Source organism: Girardinichthys multiradiatus, chromosome 12 (genome assembly GCF_021462225.1).
Source record: "Girardinichthys multiradiatus isolate DD_20200921_A chromosome 12, DD_fGirMul_XY1, whole genome shotgun sequence".
In the NCBI taxonomy this organism is placed as follows: domain Eukaryota; kingdom Metazoa; phylum Chordata; class Actinopteri; order Cyprinodontiformes; family Goodeidae; genus Girardinichthys; species Girardinichthys multiradiatus.
The window spans coordinates 43,304,104-43,320,645 of NC_061805.1; positions in this window are offsets into that span (position 1 = coordinate 43,304,104).

Sequence of the window (16,542 nt, forward strand, 5' to 3'; positions counted from 1 at the left end):
TGCCAGTCACAAATATGAGCGATAAAACTGTAAGTCAGTGTTAAGAAGATAGATTGTGTTAAATTATTAAATTATTTTTTTCAATGTAAAGAACATCAGAAATAAGTTAGTTAATACTTATTAATCTATACAAAAGTGATATTTGATTTTCCCTTAGCAAATAAGTTGCCTTTACCATAAAAGAATACCAGAAAAATTAAGAAGCCAAAAGTGTCATAATTGAGGTATTTTGTGGTGGACCAGAGGCAGACAAGCACGGAGGAAGCAGAGTGGGATCAGACTCCAACTTTAATTTTAAGAGATAACTCACATGAAGGCAAGGTGCAGGGTGACAAGATAATCCAGTACAAAAATCCAAAAGACATCTCTCGAGGACATGGAAGAGACATAACGACACCGCATGGAACAAAGGACGAAGGCAAACTTAAATACAGACAAAGGTGGACAAGAAACAATAGAGCAGGTAATCAGAGGAACAGGGAGCAGGTGATACAAGGAGGCTGGGAGGCAGAGGGAACAGGTGAACCTAATACAAGTAATTAACAAGACACCGAGCAGACCTAAAACAAAACTATAAACAAAGATAAATAAAGCATAAGAATCAAGAATAACATGAACTAAAGGAAACTGAGAACCTGGAGGGAATACAACAACCTAAGCACTTAACAGAATAGGAACCAAAAGAGAACCCTGACTAAAAAATACACAACCCTAAACAAACACTAACTGAACCAAAACTGAGGGTGAAGCAGAGGAAACGAGGACTAGAATAAAAGTAAACAATAACTAAAGGTAACCTATAAAGGAGTAAATAGAGAACAATGATAAACAAGAGGAACAAGGCTAAAGGGGACCGGAGGACTAATAACAATAATAATAATAATAATAATAATAATGAAACCATTCAAAGAACAAGAGAGCAGCGCCAAGGGAACAAAGGGTGAGAGAACACACTGGGGAGCAGAAGAAAACTAGAACTGTAGGAAAAAACAGAAAACACAAATACAAAACCATAAACAAGAAACCACAACTAACATGAATACAAAACACAAGTAAGAACATCTAACTAAAAGGTAAACAAAAACACAAAACCACAGAGTCCAAAACATCACATCCTGACAAAAAGTGGTTGATGTTATCTAAAATATTCCAATATGAACCTCTAAATAACCTTGATAGGAAAAAAAGAAAAATTAAAATTTTAACAATGCCTGTCAAACTAAATGCATCATTAGATAGAAAGCCCAAAAAAATTTTAAATTTGTATTTAAATCCACTATTTAGAAAACAAATAGAACAGGAAAGGAAAGGAAAGGTACTTTAATCCAGGTCTGATGCTTTAGATACACTACAATTCCTCCATTTTGCTATGCACATACAGCACCATCCACATGTATTCTGTAATTTTTTCAGTTCAGTATGCCTAGAAATGTTTACTCAGTAATCCATGACTTCCTTTTTCCCTGGTCTACAAAATTTGATGTTCCCAATTTTCCTAGCTGTCTTCAAAATATGAAAGATAAGAAAACATACTGTTCAAGTATAGAGCTCCACTCTTTTGGTATTCATTAAGGCAACGGCTTCACGAAAATAGCTACTCATATAAATCTGTCTGAGAGAAATAATTCAAAGGTTTATAAAATTGGAACTGAGAAAAAGAAGGCTGAAAAAGGACCCAAGTTTATCCAAGTTTAATAAATATGGCATGACATAGAGACCTATTTATTCTAGCAGCTGGTCACTAGGCTGGACAAGGTCCCATATTTATCTTGGCCACAAATACAGTGAGGGGCTTGGTAAGGGAGGTTAAAAAAAGTCTTTAAATCTCATTGTTAGGACACTGCAATAAAGCAACATCTTGAGGTAATGACGTTTCTATAATGTCTCATTATTTTATCAGTTTTGAATAGTTCTTTACCAGGGGTGCCAACAGTTGAGGAGGCAACCCTTACTTATACTAAACAGTCCTTGTGAAATGTGATAGTAGACCATGCTTTTTCAATCATAAAGCAAGTCTTTGAATATGTGGTTGTTTGATCAAGTTAGTTGTATCTGGTAAATGTGTTTTACAATCATGATTTTTGACCACCATGTTGGGTTGATCTTTCTCACAATTTCCAAAATTAGCCTCTTGGAGCAGAGCTAAACCTTCAGTCAGAGCAGGTCACAGATGATTTTCGCTCGGATTCTGAAGCCTGCATGTTCTAAAAACTGTCCTCGATGACGCTTCAAGAGGCAGGAACAAACAGTATCAGGCTTCCTGATCATTCCCTGCCTATTTAATCTTGGCTGTTGTCAGTTTGCAGCATCTTTAAATGAAGGCAGTTGTCACTGGATGGTAATGGCAATGTTCGAGCTATAACAGGAATACGTGAACTATTGCCATACACTTGGCACTCCTGACAGACACGCTCTGACAGAAAGGTGTAATCAGCTTCTGATGATTTGTTTTACTCAGAAGTTAACAAGATATGACCCATAATCAGTTTGCTAATTTCTTGGTGTGAGTGATAAAGTCGAGTGAGAAAGTTGGACCTCCTGCTCCAGAAGAGCACCACCTCACATACGAGGTGGTGTTTGGGCAGAGCAAATTTGTTCAGGATGAAATAATCTTAATATTGTTTATTTTATGATGTTTTGCTTTGTTTATGGTGCAAAAGCTAAGCTATTTTAAGTGATAGCAGGCTATCTGCTTATCTTATGTAAACAGGCCTTTCAGTCTCGAGGCTAGTTATTTGTCCTGTGTTGTGTTTTAAAGTATTTCTCATCGTCATTTTGGTAGTCCATTATCCCATTTAATGGCTAGTTACAATGTTAAAATCCGTTATCCAGGTTGTTGATTCCCATCTAGAAAATATTTTCATAAATATTATTTTGCAAATAAAGATAGCAAATTAAACAACATTAGGAATTATTTTTCTAAAGTTGATTTCTAATTCAGCAAATCATTCTTTAAAATATTATTTTATTAAAATAATAAAATTTTACATTATGATTTTACATAATGACTGGTTGTTTGCAGACATACCAATTATTGTTTTTAATTAGTTCTAAAACAAATTTTAGAACTAATTTTGTTTTAGAATTAACCTTTAAAACTAATTAATTCTCAATTAATAATTCTTCAAGATAAACCTTGGTTATGGAGGTAGTTAATTTGTCTCAATATTATTCAATAAAAAAAAAAAATAATAATCTCAATCAAAAAAATTAATTGTGGTCAAAACCTTTGGAATATTCAATCAAAAAAACCTAATCTCAATCAAAAAATATTAAGTTGTGATCAAAACTTTCAGAGTTGTAACATTTTTTTTTTATGGAATATTTTATTTTGGGGAGAAAAAAAATTGTTGGATTAAAATTACTAGTTTTTTCTCATGAAGAGAAAAAAGTTATTTGCAAAACAAACTTTTATTTGCGCATGTCAAAAATCTTTGGTTACGACTCTCGCTCTTTTGGTTTTGACGCTCTCTGTTTTTGGTTGAACTCAAAGAATTTTGAGTGCTGGAAACATGAACATCCTGGGCAGGGCCTAAAGACGAACGCTGCAAGACGTTTCCCTATTGGTTAGTGCTGACTAAAGCGGCAGATTCTGATCCCCCACACCTCTGAACTTCTGCTCGAACTGCTGTGCTTGTACCGAAGGAAACAGCGGTTAAGTGAGCCAACAGTCAGAAATACGCGGTCACGCCAGTCGACACTAGCTTTCTCTTAAAGATTAGCATAGCGCATACAAGGTGCATTACGGTTATGGAGCAGAAAGGACCCCGATCCTGGCAACGGTTGAGGAAAATAAGAAGAAAACAGAAAAGTAACCTACAGAACATTTATATTAATTACATTTTTACAACTTTCACATTCATGTTTTATGTAAAATAATAAATATTTAATATTTTACTGTACAATTTTGGAGAAATACCTTGTCAAAGTACCTCAAAATGCTTAACCATCAAATGCTTTTGCCTAACTTTGAGGAATTTATTTCTCCAAAACCATGAGGTGACAACACAATCTCTTCAGATTTTATTAGAGGGTTATCTATATTATAACCAGAATTAATATTTCATAATTTTACTGTAAAGGTTTGGAGAAATACACAACTACCCCAAGTGTAGTAAAAAACAGAGTCCATGTCGGGCAGACGGCATCCCATAATCCTGTGTGCTGTCCTCACCACCCATGATACTTCTTTCCTCTCCTGTGCAATTCCCACACCACACTGTCATGCTGAGACACAGAGTGCTTTCCACCGTGGCCCTGTAGACATTTGTAAGCAGCTGAGGAGAGAGAACAGTCTGTTTTAATGTCCTGATGAAGAAGAGCTGTTGTTGTACCTTCGTCAACAGGCGAGGGGCGTTTCCGGTCCAGCAAAGGTCAGAGGAGATCTGGATGCTCTTGCACTTTAAGCTGTCCAGACCACTTCCCACAGGACCTCATCGACCTCACCAAAAAGAAGCGTTTGTCGTACTTTGTTGGGGTAGTTGTGTATTTCTCCAGAAACCTACAGTGAAATTATGAAATACTAATGCTGGTTATAATATAGATGACATATAATCTGATATAATCTGAAGAGATTGTGTTGTCACCTCTCATGGTTTTGGAGAAATAAATTCCTGAAAGTGGGACAAATGCATATAATGGTTGAGCATTTTGAGGTACTTTGACGAGATATTTATCCAAAACTGTACAGTAAAATATTAAATATTTATTATTTTACATAAAACATGAATGTGAAAGTTGTAAAAATGTAATTAATACAAATGTTCTGTTGGTTCCTTTTCTGTTTTTCTCTTATTTTCTCAACCGTTGCCAGGATCGGGGTCGTTTCTGCTCCATTACCGTAATGCACCTTGTATGCGCTATGCTAATCTTTAAGAGAGAGCTAGTGTCGGCTGGCGTGACCGTGTATTTCTGACTGTTGGCTCACTTGACTGCAGTTTTCTTCTGTACAAGCCCTGCAGTTCGAGCTGCCGCTATAGTCAGCGCTAACCAATAGGGAAACGTCTTACAGCGTTCGTCTTTAGGCCCTGCCCAGGATGTTCATGTTTCCAGCACTCAAAATTCTTTGAGTTCAACCAAAAACAGAGAGCGTCAAAACCACAAGAGCGAGAGTCGTAACCAAAGATTTTTGACATGCGCAAATAAAAATTCATGTTTTGCAAATAACTTTTTTCTCTTCATGAGAAACAATTTTTTTTCTCCCCAAAATAAAATGTTCCAAAAAAAAAAAAATGTTACAACTCTGAAAGTTTTGATCACAATTTTATATTTTTTGATTGAGATTAGGTTTTTTTGATTGAATATTCCAAATGTTTTTTACCTCCATACTTGGTTATGAAACATAGATAACACTGAATGGTAATATTGTATCAGTTGATTGGTTATGGTTTTTAACCATTTTTATTGATTCCCTCGTTCCTTTATTTGTATATAATTTCTGAGATTTCTTTATTCCTTTATGTTTGCTTTGTTGTTTTAGTTTAATTGTTTTAGCCTAGTTAAAGAGTTATTGACTGAAACATGTTTAACATGGAGTCGTATGGTTTCTGTTAATAGATTCTTGTATTTTAAAGAGAAGTGTTGTGAATTTATTCCAAATGTGTGCAGAGTTTGCTGTTCAGTAATGTTAGAGCTTGACTCACTCTTTCATCTATTGTCCTAATACCACCGCCATACTGCGCTGGTATTCCCAGGACAATACTTGACAGAACAAATGATTATTTAATTAAATATTAAATAACAGAAACATCCTGACTCCACAACACAAAATCAAACACAAAAAACACAAATGGTGTTAAAACCATTGTATTTATTAAACATTGTTGAATTTTTACTCTTTAGAAAATTGAAGACAAGAAACATGTGGTAATTCAAATTTTCTTTATCATGCTTTTCTACACCTGTGGTGTACCAATGGTCAAACAAAATTGCTGACTTTTCAAAACTGTATAGGCACCCTGCTGAGAGAAAGCTGAAGGTAGGTAGCACAGGTACATTGCAGTGTATTTTTATTAACACAAAACATGTCAAATGCCCTATTACAGAACAGCAACAGTACAGAACTCTGTAAAGAGTTCTTAACCTGCCAAAGAGGACCAAGTCCTCCTGCAGGCATTTGGCTGAATTTTGAAAGCATTTCAACCCTCCTTTGGGTTATCTGGGACTTGTATACTTTGATAAGTAATTGTCCTCCCTACCTTCCTGAGAGGAGTTTGTCCCACGGGGAGGTGGCTGTTACACCACAGCTGGCCGTGGGGACCATTCAAAGGTAATCAGAGCAAACAGACTGCAGATAACGACTTACCTGGAAATGCACTGAAATGCTGAAATGCACTTGCAAGGGCTGGTGACAATTGGTAAAAAGTAAGAAAGTCTAGTGATGGAGCTCAGTTTGTTGGGTTTATGTGAAAGTGTCACAGAGAGCAGTAATGTTGCTTTCTGAAAAGGTTTTAAGAATGCACCCCTGTCAGCAAACTATCAAACCTTTCTTTATTTTTAAGTGGTTAAAAGTAGAGTGTTTAGTTTATGGGTGCTCACACAAAACCTTTAAAGAGTTGGCCCGTTTTTTTTTTTTTTAAATCGAGTGTACATACTGTAAAGAATTTTACTCCAATTCAAAGTTAGCCATAGTTAACCAGTTAATCCATTACTCAAGGGAGTAAAATGTATGCATTGGGCAGGCTCTCCAGCCAGATCCATGCATGTATGGTTACTTGTTCTGTTGTTGTGACTATGAATCTGAATATATTATTTAATATTTAACATTGATACTTTAATATTTTATCAAATACTGTTTTGGTCTGTTAAGGGTTGTCCTGTGAATACCAGCCCAGTAAGACTAATGGGTTATGTACAATAAAAACAAGTTGATTAAAGATGGTTGAAACCATGACCGAAAGAGTGATGCAACATTACCATGCAACGTTTATGTTTGAGAACCAAGGAGTATCTTGACGAATCTGGAAATGAAGTTAAGTTAGTCTTGGAACTAACTTAGGCGATAATCAGCATACCTTTAGACAACCATCCACAATGCAAGATCAGATAAAATATAAGTTTTTATAAAATAATGTTTTAAAGAATGATCTGCTGAATAAAACCAACCTTATGGATGACTAATTTTCAATGGTGTCTCATTAGCTGCCTTTACATATTAAAATAATATTCAAACAAATATTATTAAGGAAATGGCAAAATATTCAAGGAAATATTTTGGAAAAGAGCCAAATCTTTCTGGAGAAATGGGGCTTAATTGTGTTACATAGTTATCAAGTTTAGCAAAATAATGTTTAGGGAAATATTATTTACTGGACTGAAAACTAACAACCTTTCTGGGTAAATATTCTTTAGCAGGCAAGCACGTGTTCTTAGCTGTTAGCAGTTAAAGATAACAAAAGAAGCTGATAGCTTAGCACCACAATCAACCACACACCTTTAAAATACCGTTAATAAAAGGGTTAAAATGCATAAGTGCAGACGGCACGTTATGAACAATCTTCTGTGTTTAAAATCACCCTTTAAATAAAGGGTTTTAACTTTCAAAACACACAAACAAACATAGAAAACAAAACTGAGCACGTCTGCTGCAGATAGCCTGCTAGAACTAAGACAGAGATTCACAAATAAAACCAAACTTCATAAAATGGAAAACGTTTAGATCATTTCATCCTAAATCACTTCTATCACTCTGCCCAAACCCTAACCCTAACCTTTCTGTAGATCTCAAAGATAAAGTCAAGCAATACTTGCATTATTACCAGAGGTCAATTTAATGCCATCCAGGTTAAGTGAATGACTAAGCAGTTTCTTTTTTAAAGACTCCGGTCCAAAGACGTCTGTCTTGTCTGAATTTATAAGCAGAAAATTTTAAGTCATCCAAGTTTTTATGTCTTCAAGACATGCTTGTAGTCTATATAACTGGTTGGGCTCATCAGGATTTATGAATAAGTAAAGCTGAGTATCATCAGCATAACAGTGAAAATTTATTCTATGCTGCCTGATAATTTGACCTATTGGAAGCATATACAGGTCCTTCTAAAAAAATTAGCATATTGTGATAAAGTTCATTATTTTCCATAATGTCATGATGAAAATTTAACATTCATATATTTTAGATTCATTGCACACTAACTGAAATATTTCAGGTCTTTCATTGTCTTAATACGGATGATTTTGGCATACAGCTCATGAAAACCCAAAATTCCTATCTCACAAAATTAGCATATCATTAAAAGGGTCTCTAAACGAGCTATGAACCTAATCATCTGAATCAACGAGTTAACTCTAAACACCTCCAAAAGATTCCTGAGGCCTTTAAAACTCCCAGCCTGGTTCATCACTCCAAACCCCAATCATGGGTAAGACTGCCGACCTGACTGCTGTCCAGAAGGCCACTATTGACACCCTCAAGCAAGAGGGTAAGACACAGAAAGAAATTTCTGAACGAATAGGCTGTTCCCAGACTGCTGTATCAAGGCACCTCAGTGGGAAGTCTGTGGGAAGGAAAATGTGTGGCAGAAAACGCTGCACAAAGAGAAGAGGTGACCGGACCCTGAGGAAGATTGTGGAGAAGGGCCGATTCCAGACCTTGGGGGACCTGCGGAAGCAGTGGACTGAGTCTGGAGTAGAAACATCCAGAGCCACCGTGCACAGGCGTGTGCAGGAAATGGGCTACAGGTGCCACATTCCCCAGTCCTGGGCTACAGAGAAGCAGCACTGGACTGTTGCTCAGTGGTCCAAAGTACTTTTTTCGGATGAAAGCAAATTCTGCATGTCATTCGGAAATCAAGGTGCCAGAGTCTGGAGGAAGACTGGGGAGAAGGAAATGCCAAAATGCCAGAAGTCCAGTGTCAAGTACCCACAGTCAGTGATGGTCTGGGGTGCCGTGTCAGCTGCTGGTGTTGGTCCAGTGTGTTTTATCAAGGGCAGGGTCAATGCAGCTAGCTATCAGGAGATTTTGGAGCACTTCATGCTTCCATCTGCTGAAAAGCTTTATGGAGATTAAGATTTCATTTTTCAGCACGACCTGGCACCTGCTCACAGTGCCAAAACCACTGGTAAATGGTTTACTGACCATGGTATCACTGTGCTCAATTGGCCTGCCAACTCTCCTGACCTGAACCCCATAGAGAATCTGTGGGATATTGTGAAGAGAACGTTGAGAGACTCAAGACCCAACACTCTGGATGAGCTAAAGGCCGCATCCAGAGTGCATCCTGGGCCTCCATAAGACCTCAGCAGTGCCACAGGCTGATTGCCTCCATGCCACGCCGCATTGAAGCAGTCATTTCTGCAAAAGGATTCCCGACCAAGTATTGAGTGCATAACTGTACATGATTATTTGAAGGTTGACGTTTTTTTGTATTAAAAACGGTATCGGTCGGATGAAATATGCTAATTTTGTGAGATAGGAATTTTGGGTTTTCATGAGCTGTATGCCACAATCATCCGTATTAAGACAATAAAAGACCTGAAATATTTCAGTTAGTGTGCAATGAATCTAAAATACATGAATGTTAAATTTTCATCATTACATTATAGAAAATAATGAACTTTATCACAATATGCTAATTTTTTGAGAAGGACCTGTATATAGTAAAAAGGATTGGCCCAAGTACTGAACCCTGTGGTACTCCACAATTAACACTGGAGTTTAAAGATGATTTATCATGTACATGAACAAACTGGAATCTGTCTGACAAATAAGATTTAAACCAGCCTAGCACTGTTCCCCTGATCCCTACAGCATATGCCAGCCTTTCTAAGAGAATATTATCGACTGTATCAAATGCAACGCTGAGATCTAACAGGACTAGTACAGAGACAAGTCCATTATCTGAGGCCAGGAGAACATCATTAATGACTTTCAGCAAAGCTGTTTCAGTGCTATGATGAGCTCTGAAACCTGACTGAAACTCTTCAAACAGGTCATTGCTGTGTAAATGCTCACAAATTTGATTAGCAAATATTTTCTCAAGAATTTTAGATAAGAATGGAAGATTGGATATTCAGTCTGTAATTTTTCAAGTCATCTCGATCAAGTGAAGGTTTCTTAAGTAAAGGTTTAATTACAGCTACCTTAAAAGCTTGTGGTACATATCCATTTACTAAAGATGGATTAATCATATCTAAAATGGGGCTGGTAATCAGAGGGAAAACGTCCTTAAATAATTTGGTTGGGATTGTGTCTAACATACAAGTTGAAGGTTTAGATGAAGCTAATATTTTTGATAACTCAGCAAGCTCCACAGGATCAAAACAGTCCAAACACAGATGAAGTTCTACAGTTACTGCCAATGTTGTCTTACTTGCTGAGGATGAACTAATCATCTTCGGGAGTATGTCAAATATTTTATTTTTAATAGAATCAATTTTATTTAAGAAGAATCCCATAAAGTCATGACTGCTGAGAGCTAAGGGAATGGATGACTCAACAGAGCTATGACTCTGTGTAACTTTGGTGAAGTGTCTTTTTATACAACAGTAGGCTATTTTTCCAGATTAAGTAGGAATCCTACTTAGAGATTAGAAATCATCCCACCTCTATTTTGGCCTTATCGGTTTTGAGGAGGATATGCTATAGGCTGCAAACTTTACTGCTGAATGGCTGATCTGAAGGTGCACTTGTGATGAAGGAAAAGCAATGTTATTTTCCAGAATATCTGGGAATTCAAAATATACATATTCTCTAGTCAATTCAGATTTTTTTCTTCCATTTAGTTTCTTACCGTTACTACTGCTTAAGTTTTTATTTTGTAGCAGACTTTGTAGAATATAAACTGTTTTCTGACTGATGTTTATCCTCCTTCTTAGCAGACCCACTCAAAGATCCGTATAAAGTACACACATAAAGAAGCAGAAATTATAACATTTCATCTTGATGGCTCATAAGCTCTCCTTATTTTCTAATCGTTGCTTTTGCTGCTTCTTCTTCTTGTTTGACTTTCTCCATGTCGTGTTTTAATTCAGAGGCTGACTCGCATTATAGTTTCTTTAGGTGAGAGCTTGCACTGCTTTCTTCTTCAATCTGACAGCTGCTTTGCTAGGTTTTCAAAGAAAATAGATGTAGCATAATATTTTTGTTTTTATGAATTGGCTTAAGAACTTTTAAGAAGTCCTTCCATTAAAGTGATTTAAAGTGTTTTTACCACAGCAGTATTTTGACTTCTGAACTTCTTGCACCTCATTCCCCTTTCTCTTTCTGCATCTTTCCTGCTTAAAACACTTGTTGGGACCCACAGCCATGGATTTCAACATTAAACTCCGGTACAAACTCTTCTGGAACTTTTCAAAATAAATTGCATTAACCTACTTCCGGCACAACTTAGATATTGGGGGTAACAGCGGACTTCCCATGATGCCTCTGTCTGAATAAGAGCAACCCCTCTCCAACAAGCCGATCTCTTTCCACACGGCCTTCGAGAGAGACCGGTCAGGAGAGGCCCAGCGCGCTAATGTCTTTTGCTGGCAAAAAGACATAAACTCTTCAAACTGGGTCCAAGAGTGTCATACGATCATCGATCATATGCAAAGATAAGTACAAATGAAATACTGTCTTTGTATCCGGTATTTTCATTCATGAACGGGAGTAATTAAGGTACAAGCATTGCTTGGCTTTCTCTCCGAGTCCTGTAGGAGCGGACAGGACAGGCCGCCCAGCTACAGCTTTGGAGCTAACCCTTTGTTCAGAGCGAACGCACCTTCAACCCCCCGCGTAGCTAACCACTTGTTGACTGTGGATACTTTCTTCAAACTTCGCCTTTGGGCAACGTTTCCTCACCACGGTTCATGAGGTTAAGTGTTTTGGGCAGCGACAGATTTAGGATGAAATGATCTGAACGTTTGTCATTTTATGAAGTTTGGTTTGTTTGTGTGAAACTCGGCTATTTTAGTGCTAGCAGGCTATCTGCAGCACACGTGCCCGGTTTGTGTTCTTTGTATGTTTTTAAAGTTAAGACAAACTTTATTTAAAGGGTGATTTTAAACAGAACATTGATCATAAAGCGCCGTCTGCGCTTATGCATTTTAACCCTTATATTAACCGAGGTTTTTTAAAGGTATGTGTTTGTTTCTGGTGCTAAGCTATCCACGTCTTTGTTAGCTCAACTGCTAACCGGTAAGAACACATGCTTGCTACTAAAGAGTAGTTAACAGAAAGGTTGTTAGTTTTCAAGCTAGTGAATAATAGTCCCCGAACATCATTTACTAGATTTGATTACTAAGTAAACACCATTAAGCCCCATTTCTCCAGAAAGATTTGGCTCTTTTCCAAAATACTCCCTTAATAATATTTCTTCAAATATTACTTCAATAAATAAAAGCAGCTAATTAGACACCGTTGAGAAATGGTCATCCAGAAGGTTGATTTTATTCAGCAGATCATTATTTAAAACATTATTTTATTAAAATAATATTTTATCTGATTTTGCATTGTGAATGGTTGTCTAAACATTTGCTGATTATTGCTTAAGTTGGTTCCAAGACTAACTTAACTTCACTTCCATATTCTTCAAGACAATCCTTGGTACTCAAACATAAACATTGCATGGTAATGTTGCGTCACTCCTTTGGTCATGGTTTTTAATCATCCTTAATCAACCTGTTTATATTGTACATAACCCATTAGTCTTCCTTATTATTTAATTCTGCTTGGTAGTTCCATATATGTGCAGAGTTTATGCTGTTCAATAATGTCAGAGCTCGCCTCACACCTTTCTATCTTGTCCTAATACCATCGCCTTACTGGGCTGGTATTCACAGGACAACCCTTAACAGCCCAAGATATTATTTGATAAAATATTAATATTAAATATTAAATAATATTCTCAGATTCATAATTCCAACACACTGTGAATGGAGACCACTAGCGCCACAATTTGACTTTAAAATAAAAACATGTTAGGACTAAAATATTGAAAAACATTGGTAGTAAATAGAGCAGGAAAGTTGTAGTTTTAAATGATGTAGAGACCTTTTATTATTTAAACACAATAGGCTGCATGGTGGTGCAATTCCTGGATTTAAATTCTGTATAGGGCCTAGCAATGTGTGGTTTGTGTCCTAAACTAAAGGTGTCTCAATTTTGAAAAATCATACAATTAAAAATCACATCAAACATACAAATAAAAGAAACACATTTTAAAATTGAATTTAAAATAAAAAAAAATGCATTCCTGACAAAAATGTTTGGACACCCCTACATTTATTCTAAGTTAAATGTTCTTAGTTAAAATGGCTACAATTTAACATTTGTGTATCACATTAGTTGTATGTGATATAGACATTTTTACTCAGCCCTTTTAAGGTAGTTTGCCCTGTTTGCTTCTGACTGTTAAAGTGAGAATGAACACCTTTGTAAGGTCTAAAGACCTGAATGAGGCCCCAGAAAGTACATAATAGAGTTAAGTAGAGCACACTGTATTTTTGGTTAGTGAAATTCACTCTAATTAATGTTAAGAGCATACCAAGTAAGACTGTGAATGCTGACAGTAAAACAAAGGGTCTGATGATTTAAAGATTTGTACACATACGCACATTTTTTTAAACATTTCTTCTAACAGATTTGTTTGTTTTTAAGATTAAACTGAACTTATATCACATATGTAGAGAGAAGTTTGTAATGATCTATCATGGCCTCATTTTATATATTAGAATAATATTATATTAGAAAACCTGGCATTTAATAGAGGTGTATACACCTAAGAGCTGCTAGAATTGTGGTGCAAAAATATATGTATAGTGGTTATAACCATATTGTCATGTCCTGCCAGTTGTGAAGTTTTGTGTTAATGTTTTGTTTACCTTTTATGCCAGGTGCTTTCTGTTCCTTTAGATTCCTTCTGTTGTTTCTCATGTTTAGTTTATATTTCCTTAGAGATCTTGTTTCCTCTTGGTTTTTGTTAGTTAGTCTAGTTTCCTTGTTTACTTCTCAGTCTCTCTCTCCTGTTCCTGCCCATTACTTTTAATTAGACACATTCCCCTCAGTCTCCCTGCAGCCCTGTTTCACACCTGTGCCATATGTCCCCTGATCACTTGCCTCCTTGTTCACTGGTCCATACTTCACTTCCCTCAGTTTATAAGCTTCTGGTTTTCATTGTTTCCCCACTGGTTCTTCCCGTATTGTTCTGCCAAATCACTCTGTTCGTAACCTGTTCAGGTATTCTGACTTCACGTTTTCTGTTCCGTGTTCTGGCTTGAACATTCTCAGCTTATTATTATTAAAACAAAACTTTCCACTCAACATGCGACTCCCGAGCATAAGTCTGCACTTTGGTCCGACCAAACCAAAACCTGATACGACACATATATCTGCTGGGAGACCTTTCTCATGAACATACTATGTTGTCGTCCAACATGCCAAGAAACCGCATATTTGTAACATGCAATTAATGTTGTTATGGATTAACAGCAAACTATGAAACTCCTGACCAACAGTTATTAATGACAATTTCCCTTGTTAGAAGAAGTAATCCTTCCTTTGACAAAATTGCCATCAAACTCAAATGTATTATACAGATACGTGTATCTTAAATACATGACAAATATTTAAGTGTATTTTTTCTCTATCATAGAAATTCTGTCAAATACTTTTTCTTGCCCCAATGATAAGGGCAGAAAATTTAAAACATTTGCTGTGGGGTGGGAGTGGTCATCTGTTATCACTAGTATCCTCCTCACACAGCAAGATAAATTAAGGCCAAGTTCATAATCAGGCATTTGTTGTAATTATTATGATTATATTATTTATTATTTAATTAAATAAAATAATAATTCATTCTTTTAAGTGTTGTCCTGCAAGTACCAGTCCAATATGGGGGTGGTATTAGGACAATAGAGAAAAGGTTTAATCGAGCTCTGGCATTACTGAACACTCAAAACATGGAATAAATTCACAATTTCTTAAAATACTGTTTTTTACAAAAAATTCAACTCCAAGTTAAACATATATCAGTTTACAAAGTCTTTACTATACTACAACAATTCAAGTAAAACTACCAAGCAAAATGAAAGAACAAGGAAAACCAATTAACTATATATGAGTGAAGGAACAAGGGAATCAATAAACAAACTGAAAACAAACTATTATTAGTATATAGACATTCTTTATCTCCCTTAAAGATTCTGGTCTCATCTTGGCTCCACTAATTGTACAATCTAGTATATGAAACTGAAATATATTTCTATTACTGCTCTGCTGGTTGCTAGTGCACTTGAAATATACTGGATACTTTCTGACTATGTTAAATCGTGAATGAAGTTACTTCATTATGCTTTTCTGAAACATCTACTATAATCATGATAATTACTATAATTCAGAGTTGCATGATATTTTCATGCATTGCTGCATACTTTTAGAAAAATTACAGTATTTGGATTAGCTTTAATGAGTATCAAACTGAAATTAATTCCCTATAACTGTTTAAAGTTAAATGCATGATACCAAGTAAAATAAGGAAGGAAGTCCTTTATTTCAAAGTATCCTGAGGTTTCAAACCCACTTTCCTTTAATCATAATAGGTGTATACAGTTACATACTCATACAAAAAATTACCTTTTAATGGATTATTTAATTTTAAATTGATTTTCTTTCAGATATTGTGCTAGGACTCATTTCACTGATCTTTGAGCCACATTTAGCTTGACCTTCTTTTTTAAGCTTCCATCAACACCGTGTTTCAATTTTCTTCACTTTTCCCTTAGTGTAAAATGGTCCAAGAAAATAATTAATAACATACCCCTCTGACTGATTCAATCTCTCTGCCACTCTGTGACCACAAAGAGCCTCATGTTCTTAGTGATAAGTTTAGAAATAAAAAAGTGCTAAAAAAGGTTTTGGGACTAAAACACGTTTATTTAGCATGGCGGCAAACACCGCAGCAGCATATTGGTTTGCTTTGGTGCAATAAATTAATTTCCACCTTTAGCAGAAATGGTGCATTATGATTTCCAAAAAGATGTGAACGCAACAAGCTAAAGCAGCAAAGACAACATTTCTCAAGCTCGGTCATAAAAGTTTAACTTGGATCGAAGTAATGTTGTCCTAGGAAGTTGAGGTTTCTCTCTCTCAAAGCCAAGGAAATAGCACTATATTGTCAGCAAAAGATTTCAACATTAACAATGTTAGAAAATACGTCTTTCATTAGAATGGCCTCTTGTTCTTGAGTGTCATAACTGTCTTTTATTTCAAATTAGGCCAAACGTAATCTGTGTTTGACTTAAGGGCTAAAAGAATTATTGTAATATGACTTTCTGTGGGCTGCACGGTGGTGCAGTTGGGAGCACTGTTGCCTTGCAGCAAGAAGGTCCTGGGTTTGACTCCCGGCCGAGTGTCTGTCTGCATGGCGTTTGCATGTTCTCCCCGAGCATGCGTGGGTCTCTCCGGGTACTCCAGCTTCTTCCCACAACATGCCTGTTAAGGGCAATTTAGAGAGACCAATTAACCTTAGGTGTATGAATGAGTGTGTGCGTTGTTGTTTGTGTGTTGCCCTGTGATGGACTGGCGACCTGTTGAGGGTGTATCCTGCCTCTCGCCCATAGACTGCT